General features: G+C 40.6%; 1 protein-coding gene across 1 annotated transcript in view; it reads left to right on the top strand.

Moving 5' to 3' along the window:
• The window catches only part of grxcr1a (glutaredoxin and cysteine rich domain containing 1 a), a 50,022-nt gene that overhangs the window by 534 nt on the left and 35,691 nt on the right, over positions 1–13,797 (top strand). The gene's annotated exons all lie outside the window — the stretch shown is intronic.

Genomic DNA, 13,797 nt, shown 5'->3' with positions numbered 1-13,797 from the left:
CTTAAACATGTGATCAAGAATCTTAAAAATTATCAAGCGAGGTAGGGTGATGCCAGTACCGGATACCGCCCATGTTTTGAATTTAATGTGTGGTTATTCTATGACACCATAGGCATAAATATATCACATAGTTTCTAGATTGTTGTTTACATCCCTTAGTGCACGGTTGTATCAGGAATCCAAGCTGAGCCACAGCAGAAGAAAAACCTTTTGTGTTTTCTGTTGTAGTAAACAATGATGTAACAATGTCAAAGGTCATCTGTTGTTAGTACATAGCATTTACAACTGAGATATAAGGAAATAATGTAGGTAACTGTCTTACTTGTGGATTTCCATTTGATTATATTTGCAAGGACTGTACATGTTTTCAGTTTTAACAGCTGTTTTGCTTTGTTCTGAAAGGACTCATTGTATTGGGATGGCAACTGTTCAGTGTATTTTGTGATTGTGGCTGACCATATTCCTTATACCTTCATCACTCAGATAAATGTTTGTAAATTGTTGTATTCATTTGTCAAGTTAGTTAGCAATGAAATGCATTTGCCACTGTTAAAAGCAATTCATAAGCCCTTTTCCTATCTTCAATTAGCATCAATAGCTTTGGAAGCTGATTTTATAAACATTAATAATCTTTTCAGTTGTTTAGTTTCGAAACTTATTAGCAAAACTCAGTTAATATATTGTCCTTTTTCAAATTCTACACTTGAATAAAATTTTCCTTCATTGCTGTTATTACCTATTTATTTTATCTTATCTGTTCAAATAATGGATCAGGTATCATATTACTGTGTTAAATGTTTAAAATCTTGCTAACAGTTACTTTTAGGCTTTCAACTACTGTAAAATGCTGCAAATAAAGACATAGGTTTTGCAGCACAGGAGCAGGACTCTTGGCCTAGTTGGTGAATCTTCACACAAGCCTTCTCCCATTCGCTTCAATTGATTAGAATAAGCTTTTCCTTTCGCCCTCACAAATTTATGAGGTATCACTTTAAATGTATTCATGCCTTTCAATTCAACCAATCCACTTTATAGCAATTTCCAAGTCTTCTTTACTTCTTTTTATATTGAGAAATAAATCTTTGTTTGTAGTTTTAATGGCACTGTTATTTCTAATGATCTGTGCTCCTCATTTGCCTTTGAGTGAGTGAGGGCTTCCATCAGTCTGAGGTGACCATGGATATTGTGTTCTAGCTGTCTAGATACGCAAGTCTAGCAGTACGATATGAAGAGCAAGCTGTTGCCCATGTAGCAAGCTCCCCCGTCCATGCATCTGATGAACCCCGAGGAACGGCAGAGACCGATACAGTTTGGCACCAGCAGTGTTGCAGGAGTTGCCAGTTAGCGTTGAACTCAATGTAAGACTGCCTTAGGGACCCCAGCTCCGGATTTTTCACTCGGTGTTTACTCCCGAAGCCTTCCCCATGAGTGAATATAGCCGCAAGGCAGTGGAGATTTGAGATCAGAGTTTTCCTTCTTTTCGATGAGCTGCCAACCATGGCTGACAAGTCCCATCTGCCCGAAGCGACTGGTTTTAAGAATAAAGAAGTCCGGCGGGGCTGGGCTAACTCAAGCTGGGGTCGTATCCATTCCAGTCCTCGGGCGGTGCCAGGAATACCCTGCGGCTGCGGTACATAAAAGTGACAACACCCCGGTCACTTTGCCCCTTCCCCTATCAGTAGAAGCGGTTCTGCTGGGCTTAGTCGCTAAGCCACAAGTGAAAACCAGGACTTGGTGTAGGTTGTCAGAGGCTGTTTGAGGCGCACGCCATTGGGAGCATTTAATAGGTATCAGGAGCTAGTCCCCATTATCACTCCCAGCTATAACAATCTTAATGGACCTTACTGCTTTTAGACACATGTAATTCAAGGAGTAGATGGTCTCTGTTCATTCCAACAAATGCAAGTGATTGTTGGCCTGCAAGTGCGAAACCACATCAAATTTTATTGATGTTCTTTGATAGCAATTCTTCTCCCCTTCACCCAGTAACCACTTGCGTTTTAAATTGGGAACTCTATTTCTTGGATTGAAATTCAGTGGACCATTTCAAACATAAACATTTCATTTATCTCAGTAAATATTTTGTTCAAATTTGAATGAAATCTTTTGCCTCGACTATTTTCGTTCAACAACATAGTGCACTATCTTTGTTACTGTTGCACTAATATTCATTTTGCAAGAAATCACAAAGACGATCATCATTTTTAATATTCTCTGTTCATTAGAAAAGTATTACAGAAGTCTTTGAATTTTAGCTGTTTATGATTACTCTGCTACATATAACATCATACTTTTTTTGTAATTGTCAACATATTTATATATAAATGTTGCGATATTAACCCTTGTTCTGTGTGTCCAGTAGAAATCCCATCACTTATTAAACTAGTAATCAATTCAATAATTCCTCATAATAATACTTATGAGTTCAACCAAAGGGATTTTGTGAAACACGTTGTGAGTGAATTTCTAACATCAACTGCTAGACTGGAATTTTGAATACCTGATTTGGAACTTTGCCCTCATTGGCAAATGTTAGGAAATTATAGCACATCATCCATAATGTACAAATGTGTATTTGCACTGTGAGTTTTGCCCGACCATTCACAGACTTGGAAAATTACCTCATTAAATTAAATTAATATTATTCACTAGATCAATTACAGAATAAAATAGACCTCCCATCTACAAGTATTTGATTCTGTAAAAACACTTAAGCCAAAATTTGAAACAGAAATGACCAGTGTAATTACTTCTAATGAAAAATCCAATCTAAACTCATGCATATTTAGAACAGAAAATGTTTTCTGAGGATATTAACATTTTATCATGGAAAATGAGTATGGAAAGGTTTTATCATGAGTTTGTTGATGAACAACTTAATGTAATTTTGTAAATCATTTACAAATTTTTTGCAGTAACTGAACTTTATAACGTTCAAAATAAAAATTCAAACAAAATATATTTGATAAAAATATAAATAAACTGGCCACTAAATTGCCTTTTGTGTTTTTATTCATACTTCCATTCAAAGGTAGGGTGCTAATTCAACATATGTACAGTAGCTCACAGTATTAGGCTAGAATATTCAACCGCTCATATAAGTATTTTGCATATGTGCAGTTTGTAGAATTTCCAAACTAGCAATTCATGCATCAAGAAGAGAGATTAAATAATGTGATTTGCTCATCCTCTGAGAACATAACAATTATGTCACTTTTTCTGAAAAAGAAAACTGAGATAATATAAAAATTGAATTCTCAGTTTTACTTTTAGACCATAAGATATAGCAGCAGAATTAGGCCCATCATGTGTGCTCTCCCATCCATAATGGCTGTTTGATTAGCCCTCTCAATCCCATTCTCTTGCTTTCTCCCTTTGATGCCCTTACTAATCAAGAATCTAGCAACACTCTGTTTAAAAATGCCCAATGTTCAGGTCTGTAGCAATGAATTCCACAGATTCCCCACCCCCGACAAAAGAAATTCCCACTAATTTCTGTTCTAAAGGGATGACCTTACATTCTGAGACTGTGCCCTCTGCTCCTTGACTTCTTCACTGTAGGAAACATACTCTCCACTTTATCTAGGCCTTTAATTATTCGATAGGCTTCAATAGAGTCCCTCTCATCCTTATAAATTCCAGTGAGTCCAGGCCCAGACCTATCAAATGCTCCTCATAAACTAACCCTTTCATTCCTGAGATCATTCTCCCGAACCTTCCTGGACCCTCTCCAACGCTAGCACACTCTTTCTTAGAAAAGGGGCACAAAAATGCTCACAATACTACAAGTATGGTCTGACCAATGCCTAATAAATCCTCAGTATTACATCCTTCATATTCTAGTCCTCTTGAACTGAATGCTAACATTGGATTTGCCTTCCTCACCATTGACTGAACATGCAAGCTAACCTTTAAGGAATCCAGCATGAAGACTTTCAGGTCACTTTCCACCTCTGATTTCTGAATTTTCACCCCATTTAGAAAATAGTATGTGTCTTTAATCCTTCTACAAAAGTGCGTAACCATACACTTCCCCACGCTACATTCTACATGCCATACCTCTTTGCCCATTCTCTTAATTTGTAAATCCTTCTGCAGAATCCCTACTTCCTCAATTCTACCTGCCCCTCCACCTATCTTTGTATTGTCCACAAACTTGGCCACAAAGCCATAAATTCCATCATCACATCATTAACATATAACATAAAAGAAAGCAGTCCCAATACTGATCCCTGCGGATCATCACTAGTCACTGTTAGCCAACCATTCCCTTCATTCCCACTCTTTGCCTGCTGCAGTCAGCCAATCTTCTAACTGTGCTAGTAGCTTTCCTGTAATAACACGGGCTCTCATCTTGTTTAGCAGCCTCATATGCCTCACGTGCAGCATCTTGTCAAAGGGCTTCTGAAAATTCAAGTAAACAATGGGAAGGAAACCATACTGATTTTGACCTATTTTACCATGTGCCTCCAAGTACCCTGAAATCTCATCCTTAATAATGGACTCCAAAATCTTCCCAACCACTGAAGTCAGTGGTTTTACCACTAGCCTTATAGTCTTTTTAGTTGCCTTCTGTTGGTTTTTAATAACTTCTCAATCTTCTTAACTTCTCATTAATTTTTGCTGTATTATATGCCCCATATTTTCCTTTTATGCTGTCTTTGGCATTCCTTGTCACCCATTGTTGCCTCATCCTCCCTTTAGAATACTTGTTCATCTTTGGGATGTATCTATCCTGTGCCTTCTGATTTGCTTCCAGAAACTGTTCTGCCATTATCCCTGCTCATGTCCCTACCAATCAACTTTGGCCAGCTCCTCTGTCATGCCTCTGTAGGTCCCTTTACCTGACTGTGATATTGATACATCTGATTTGAGCTTCTCTCTCTCAAACTTCAGGGTGAATTATGTCATATTATGATCACCGTTCCCCAAGTGTTCCTTTACCTTAAACTTCCCAATCAAGTCTGGTTTGTTACACAATACCCAGTCCAGAGTTGCCTTTTCCCTTGTGGGCTCAACAACAAGCTGATCTAAAAAGCCATGTCATATGCATTCTACAGATTCTGTGTTTTGGGATTCAACACCAACCTGATTTTCCCAATCTACTGTACCTGTGTATTGAAATCCTCCATTAATATCATAACGTTGACCTTCTTACATGCCTTTTCTATCTCCCACTGTAATATGTATGCCACATCCTGGCTACCGTTTGGAGGTCTGCATATAACACCCATTAGGGCTTTTTAACCTTTGCAGTTTCTTAACTCTACCCACAAGGATTCTACACCTTCTGATCCTACGTCGCCTCTTTTTCAGGATTGGATTTCATGAGTTAGCACCAAAAATGTTAACCACGTCAGGTTGTTTGAAATCTCAGTTGGTTTCACAAACGACATTCAGAAGATCGAAGCTTCTCCCAATACCTGACGCACAAACTCTACATTACTCTATGTTGTGTTAACTTGTTAACTACAGATGTGGTGGCCCAGTCAATCAGCCACTTGTAAGTGATCATAACAAGAAATGGAATAGAGAGGCACAACCGAGGGGCTTGGTATTCTTCTGCTCCTACTTTCTTCTGCTCCTTTGTGACTTCAGGTTATAGAAAACTCTCTATAACTTGAATTAGGAAATAGTACTGAATAAAGCAAAGGGCATGCAGTATATTATTCTTTGAGAAGGTAACTTGGTGTTTCCAGTAGCAATGGTTTGGCATATGCACAAATGGTCAAACTGTCTTGGTCTAGAAGGACATTGCAATCCTGCAGGTATAGATAATGAGGTTTAAGACTATAAAGATGTTGGGTGCCACAGTAGTGCTGCGATTAGCGTGAAACTATTACAGTTTGGGGTGCTCTGGAGTTTGGAGTACAATTCCGGCACCATTTTGTATGAGCTCCCTGTGGAATATATGAGTTTCTTCTGTTTGCTCTGGTTTTCTTCCACAACCAAAGACATACTGGGTAGGCTAATTGGTCATTGTAAATTGTCTCATGATTAGGTTAGGGCTAATTGGGGTTGCAGGGTTGCTGGGGTGCCATGGCTTGATGGGTTGGAAGGGCCTTCTCCGTGCCGTATCACTAAATAAATAAAATAAAAATAAACATATATCAGAGGCAATGTCTCCTTGAGTAAGGTGTGAACCTAGTGAAATTACAACTGTGTGCCAAATCCCATCGAAGACAGGTCAATGATAGAGCTATGGAGTCTCACAATCAGGTGATGGGGTCAAACTCCAGTATAGCCAATCAGATCCTGTGGAGTATAATCATATAGTAATAGATACTTGGGTAGCAGGAGCACATCTTCATCCTTGGTGTAGTCCACATAGTGTAAGGGGAAGGATGAGAAGTTAGCAGATGCCTTCTGTCAGAAGGGGATCAGTCAACTGTCATATTTAACATTGCCCAAAGTACAGCTGTCACAGTTATCATATCCAACAAATTTGATTTGACTCATGTGGTGTCAAGATGTTTCTCAGTTCAGTTCACAAAGCAAAAAGCTCTGGTCTCTGACCACATCCTAGCTGAAGAGCTGAAGGCACATGCTCCAGCTGATGGAGAAAATAACTGATACTGCTGTCAAATGAAATCTACTCACTAGTAATCTGTTTTACAATGCTCACACCAACTCAACCCATGAGTCTTTTACAATATTGATTCAGATTCTGTGGCACAGCCAAATGCTTGAGGAGAACTGAGAGCTGCTGCCCTCAATATCAAGACATATTTGATCAAACTGGGCTGCTGAAATCAGGCTCAACACACAACCAATAAAGCGACCGATCAGCACAGCTGTGGACGTCAGCGAGATACACCAGCGCGAAGAGTCTAAAAGGAGACAGCTTTATAGAACAGGTGACAGAGTAGAGGAAGTCAGAGTAGGAGGGCTTTGGCTCAACAGGCCTTCGGCGATAATAGGTGGAGGTGAGGTAGGTTACTTGTGAAGAATAGAAATAGGGGAATGTCTGTGAAGCCAGTGTTCTGTACTGGGTGTCAGATGTGGGAAGTCCAGGAGACTCCCGGCCTCCCGAATGGCCACATCTGTGCCAGGTGCGTCAAGTTGCAGCTCGTTAGGGACCGGGTCAGGGAACTGGAGATGCAGCTCAATGACCTTCATCTGGCCAGGGAGAGCGAGGAGGTGATAGAGAGGAGCTATAGACAGGTGGTCACACCTGGGCCTCGGGAGACAGATAAGTGGGTAACAGTTAACAGAGGGAAGGGCAAGAGTCAGATACTAGAGAGTACCCCTGTGGCTGTCCACCTTAACAATAAGTACTCCTGTTTGAGTACTGTTGTGGGGGACGACCTTACCTGGGGGAAGCAACAGCGGCTGTGCCTCTTGGCACAGAGTCTGACCCTGTGGCTCAGAAGGGGAGGGAAAGGAAGAAGGCAGCAGTAATAGGAGACCCTATAGTTAGGGGATCAGACAGTTAATTCTGTGGACGCAGGAAAAAAAACATGGATGGTAATTTGCCTCACAGGTGCCAGGGTCCAGGATGTTTCTGATCGCGTCCGCGATATCCTGAAGTGGGAAGGTGAATAGCCAAAGGTCGTGGTACATAGTGGTACCAATGACATAAGTAGGAAAAGGGAGGATGTCCTGAAAAAAGACTACTGGGAGTTAGGAAGGAAATTGAGAAGCAGGACCACAAAGGTAGTAATCTTGGGATTACTGCCTATGCCACGCGACAGTGAGGAGAGAATAGAGTGAGGTGGAGGATAAATGCGTGGCTGAGGGATTGGAGCAGGGGGCAGGGATTCAGATTTCTGGATCATTTGGGCCTCTTTTGGGCAGGTGTGACCTGTACAAAAAAGGACGGATTGCACTTGAATCTCAGGGGGACCAATATCCTGCCAGGGAAGTTTGCTAAGGTTATTGGGGAGAGTTTAAATTAGAATTGCTGGGGTGTGGGAACTGAACTGAAGAGATGGAGGAAGGGGCTATTGGCTCACAAATAGAGAAAGCTTGGAGACAGTGTGAGAGGGAGGATAGGCAGGAGATAGAGAAGGGATGTGCTCAGACTGATGGTTTGAGATGTTTAATACTAGAAACATCATGAACAAAGTGGATGAGAGAGCGTGGATCAGTACTTGGAGCTATGATGCTGTGGCCATTACAGAGACTTGGAAGGCTCTGGGGTAGGAATGGTTGCTTCGAGTGCCATTCTTTAGATGTTTCAGAAGAGACAGGGAGGGAGGCAAAAGAGGTGGGGGACATGGCAGTTTTGATCAGAGATAGTGTAACAGCTGCAGAAAAGGAGGAAGTCACGAACGGATTATCTACTGAATCTCTGTGGGTGGAAGTTAGAAACAGGAAGGATTCATTAACACTACTGGGTGTTTTTTATAGGCCACCCAATAGTAACAGGGACATCAAGGAGCAGATAGGGAGACAGATTCTGGAAAGGTGTAATAATAACAGGGTTGTCATGGTGGGAGGTATTAATTGCCCAAAAATTGATCAGCAACTCCCTAGAACAAGGGATTTAGATGGGGTGGAGTTTGTTAGGTGCATTCAGGAAGGTTTCCTGACACAATATGTAGATAAGCCTACAAGAGGAGAGGCTGTACATGATCTGGTATTAGGAAATGAACCTGGTCAGGTGTCAGGTCTTTCAGTGGAAGAGCATTTTGGAGATAGTGATCACAATTCTATATCTTTTACCATAGCATTGGAAAGGGATAGGAACAGACAAGTTAGGAAAGTGTTTAATCAGAGTAAAGGGAAATATAAAGCAATCAGGCAGGAACTTGGAAGCAAAAACTGGGAACAGATGTTCTCAGGGAATTGTATGGCAGGAATGTGGCAAATGTTCAGGGGATACTTGCATGGCATTCTGTGTAGGTACGTTCCAGTGAGACAGGGAAGGATGGTAGGGTACAGGAACCATGGTGTACAAAGGCTGTTGAAAATCTACTCAAGAAAAAAAGAAAATCTTGTGAAAGGTTCAAAAAACTAGGTAATGATAGAGATCTAGAAGATTATAAGGTGAGCAGGAAGGAGCTTAAGAATGAAATTAGGAGAGCCACAAGGGGCCATGAGAAGGCCTTGGTGAGCAGGATTAAGGAAAACCCTAAGGCATTCTACAAGTACGTGAAGAGCAAAAGGATAAGATGTGAGAGAATAGGACCAATCAAGTGTGACATTGGAAAGGTGTGTATGGAACCAGAGGAGATAGCAGAGATACTTGATGAATATATTGCTTCAGTATTCACCATGGAAAAGGATCTTGGCAATTGTAGGAATGGCTTAGAGTAGATTGAAAAGGTTGAGCATATAGACATTAAAAAAGGGGATGTGCTGGATCTTTTGGAAAACATCAAGTTGGATAAGTCTCTGGGACTGGATGAGATATACCCCAGGCTACTGTTGGAGGCGAGGGATGAGATTGCTGAGCCTCTGGTGATGATCTTTGCATCATTAATGGGGATGGGAGAGGTTTCAGAGGATTGGAGGGTTGCAGATATTGTTCCCTTATTCAAGAAAGGGAGTAGAGATAGCCCGGGAAATTATAGACCAGTCAGTCTTACTTCAGTGGTTGTTAAGTTGATGGAAAAGATTGTGAGAGGCAGGATTTATTAACATTTGGAGAGGCATAATATGATTAGGAATAGTCAGCATGGCTTTGTCAAAGGCAGGTCGTGCCTTATGAGCCTGATAGAATTTTTTGAGGATGTGACTAAACACTTTGATGAAGGAAGAGCAGTGGATGTAGTGTATATGGATTTCAGCAAGGCATTTGATAAGGAGCCCCATGCAAGGCCTTTTGAGAAAGTAAGGAGGCATGGGATCCAAGGGGACATTTCTTTGTCTATCCAGAACTGGCTTGCTTGCAGAAAGCAAAGAGTGGTTTTAGACGGGTCATATTTTGCATGGAGGTCGGTGACCAATGGTGTGCCTCAGGGATCTGTTCTGGGATCTCTTCTCTTCATGATTTTTATAAATGATCTGGATGAGGAAGTGGAGGAATGGGTTGGTAAATTTGCTGATGACACAAAGGTTGAGGGTGTTGTGGATAGTGTGGAGGGCTGCCAGAAGATACAGCAGGTCATCAACAGTGTGCAAAACTGGGCTGAGAAGTGGCAGATGGAGTTCAACCCAGATACATGTGAAGTGATTCACTTTGGTAGGTCAAATTTGATGCCAGAATCTAGTATTAATGGTAAGACTCTTGGCAGTGTGGAGGATCAGAGGGATCTTGGGGTCCAAGTCCATACAACACTCAAAGCTGCTATGCAGGTTGACTGTGTGGTTAAGAAGTCATACAGTGCATTGTTCTTTATGAACCATGGAATTGAGTTTAAGAGCTGAGTGGTAATGTTACAGCTATATAGGACCCTGGTCAGACCCCACTAGGAGTACTGTGCTCAGTTCTGGTCTCACTACAGGAAGGATGTGGAATCTATAGAAAAGGTGCAGAGGAGATTTACAAGGATGTTGCCTGGATTAGGGAGCATGCCTTATGAGAATAGGTTGAGTGAACTCGGCCTTTTCTCCTTGGAGCGGTGGAGGATGAGTCGTGACCTGATAGAGGTGTATAAGATGATGAGGGGCATTGATTGTGTGGATAGTCAAAGACTTTTTCCCAGGGTTGAAATGGCTAACATGAGAAGGCACAGTTTTAAGGTGCTTGGAAGTAAGTACAGAGGAGATTTCTGGGATAATTTTTTTACTCAGAGAGTGGCGAGTGTGTGGAATGGGCTGCTGGCGACAGTGGTGGAGGTAGATATGATAGGGTCTTTTAAGATACTCCTGGATAGGTACTTGGAGCTTAGAAAAATAGAGGGCTATGGGTAACCCTAGGTAATTTCTAAAGTAAGTATATGTTTGGCACAGCATCATGAGCCGAAGGACCTGTATTGTTCTGTAGGTTTTCTATGTTTGCTAATAGATGGAAGTGGCTAACTGAGAACTATAAACAGAATCACCCCAAATTGTGCAGTCATGGGTGACAGTTCTTCACGTTTAATCAATTAACCTTTCTTGGCTCTGAAACGTTCTCACACAGTCTTCCTTTCAATGAGAAATGATTGAGAGTGGGAGTTAAAGAGAACATCGCTTCAATGGTTTGTTTCACTGCTGGCACAAATGAAGATAATCCTCGTTCTCAGAGAGTAATTGTCATGGTCCCGACCCAATATTGTGGTGTTTCAAGTCAGAGCTTTCAACTTAACTATCTTTAGCTGTTTCAGGAATTTCTTTCCCTCAGGCCCATGGGCAGGAATGCACACTTTTTTGGTGACTCAAGTGTTCCACCTGGAGCAGCCAATCCTCTCTTGGCTGCATAACAGATGTCTCCCTTGTTGTCAGGGACCAACTATCCAGAAAGCTCAAACAGCTTCCCTTTAATTGACATACCATACATTCATCAACCACAGGCTTAAATTAACCAACAATATTTACATGAGCAAAGCAAACCTTAGGGACTCTGCACCTTCTTATTCATCAGATCATCTCTGCCACCTATGTGGAAAGAGTAGCCTCATCAGCTTACTCAGTGCTTAATTGCCAACTCCTCCATTTCTATTCATGTCATCTTTAGCAGGTCTGACATCAGCTGTTAAGAAAGATAGGTGAAGGAGTGTTGTGGGATCGTCATTATCTCATCCCTCCCCAGTTACATGTTCCATTAACCATTAGAATCTTGTCACTAGTCAGAATCTTGGAAGTCCATACCTCAGTTTTACTTGCTTATCTACCCAGACTGCAACAATGGAAAGAGAAAGCCTATTTTCACTTATTCACCACCAGCCACAGATTGACAATATATATGATCTTAATGTTGTTGCCTGCATCCCAAGAGTATATAAAATAATAACACTATTGGCCGTCTCTGACATTCTAAAGCCTCATAGTCGTTTAACAAGCCAATGAGAAACCTATGGCCTGTCATCTTGGAGCTTGTACAATAATACCAAATTTCAACACCACATTCTGCGTGCTGTTCCATCTTTAACCATTCCCAAATACTCACAGATTTTGACTCTGTTTCTAACATAACACAAATGTACTTTATTCTTCTTGAGCAATATGGTTGATTCATGAGTAATTGCAATGATATTCAAGGCATATGGTACCTCAGAGGCAATTTGATGGGGAAGTTTTTCTTCTATGTTTAGATTGCTTACTTATTACACATACAATATATTTTTTCTCTATTGATATCTATAGGTCAAAACAAACACAGAAGCACTATGATCACAAAAATCAGACCTCTCTGCCAATATTTTCTCATTTCCTCCCTTGGCCATTTTTTTTGTGGGGGACTGTTTTTGGATGTGTGACATCAATTGCCTGATGAAAATAATTTAAACCATTAACCAGAGCTGTACACAAGCTTTACTGGAAACTTACAATGAGAACACTTGCAAAAAATGATTATAAACTTCAATTTTAATTTTCTTGTTACTAAAAAAGCAACAAAATTAGAAGCTTGTTATTAAAAAAGCTTCTTTGATTATTTTCTTTCCCATATCTTATTCACTGAGCTTGGAAGTACTTGGTAAATCCAGCCTGTTACGTATATATGAATTGATTTGAATGCATTAAGAATCCAATGTTGCGATAGGCACAGAAAATAGCAGATGAATCAAACTCATTCACTTTCTGCTTTTTTTTGTTCACATCACGGATGTTGAAAACATAAAAAAGTGTTTTTTATGGTTATTCTTGTATTGCTCACTTCATTAGCTGATAATGAATATGATGAATTTTCCCATTCACTCAGTTCTCAAAATAGTCTTATGTCATCCTCTGAAAATAATAGCTACTGTAATAATTTGTGCTGCACTGGCCTAAATTTCTCCCTTCATGACTCATTGGTTCTGTAAAATTAAAAAAGTCTTTAGAAGTGGCAGGCAGGAAAGAACTGAAACTGGAGGACAAATTAATTGTAAGGCTCTGTGCCAGCTATATAATATTAATTTAAATTGTTATATGCACTAAAACTAATAGAAATCAGGAAACTATAAATAACTATAAGCTCCATTTGGAGTTATTAAAATATCTCTTTCAGTAAAATTTTGGCCGTTGAGATGTCTTTTCTCAGGTTGCTGGTCTATGTCCTCAGTGATTGAATTTTCAAAATGGTGGAACCACAATCTCTAGTGAATTGAAGGTCACTTTACAGAAAGACTCTGGTTCTCTGAAAACCCATTGGAGAAGGGCTAGAGAAGGGCTAATAACAAGAGCTAGAAATGTCCCGATCTATATTGCTCATCAAACCAGCAGGAGAGTTCTTGTGTTCACATGGAATGAAGGCAGTGGGAACCACAACATGACGTCGAATTTAGAACTTCTGACTGCAGAATGATGCCACTTTGGAGTTGGCTGACTATTGTGGAGATGACAGGGCAGGGAGATCTAATTTTTTGCGCCTACTGGGTAAAACTCTTCACGGATCACACGTTGTTGAGAGTCCACCGCGTCTGGATGTTTCCGTCCTCAATGTAGCTGAAGCACAGAATGACATACTTTTATAGAGCAAATTTTCCCCATTCAAAAACTGCCCTTAGCATGTTTCTTGTCAGTATACATGTCCTCCTCTCTAATAGGGCAAATACAAACTCTCCTATCAAAGCCCTGACAGAGGTTCCAGCCCTTCTGGTGTGCTCCTCCATGTGCTTCTCAGTAAGGGTTAGAACCTTATGGCCAGCAAGAGTTCAAGTATTCCCTAAAATCAGATTCGTCTTTCATAATATAAATAATTTAGAAAAAGAAGTCGAATGCAAACATATTAACACCCAAACCTGAAGATCAAGTGAAAACAGAGAGCTCCCTTATTTTACCTTTCTA

Source organism: Hemitrygon akajei, chromosome 13, assembly GCF_048418815.1.
Source record: "Hemitrygon akajei chromosome 13, sHemAka1.3, whole genome shotgun sequence".
NCBI classification, from domain to species: Eukaryota; Metazoa; Chordata; class Chondrichthyes; order Myliobatiformes; family Dasyatidae; genus Hemitrygon; species Hemitrygon akajei.
This window is presented reverse-complemented; position numbering and strand designations above follow the sequence as displayed.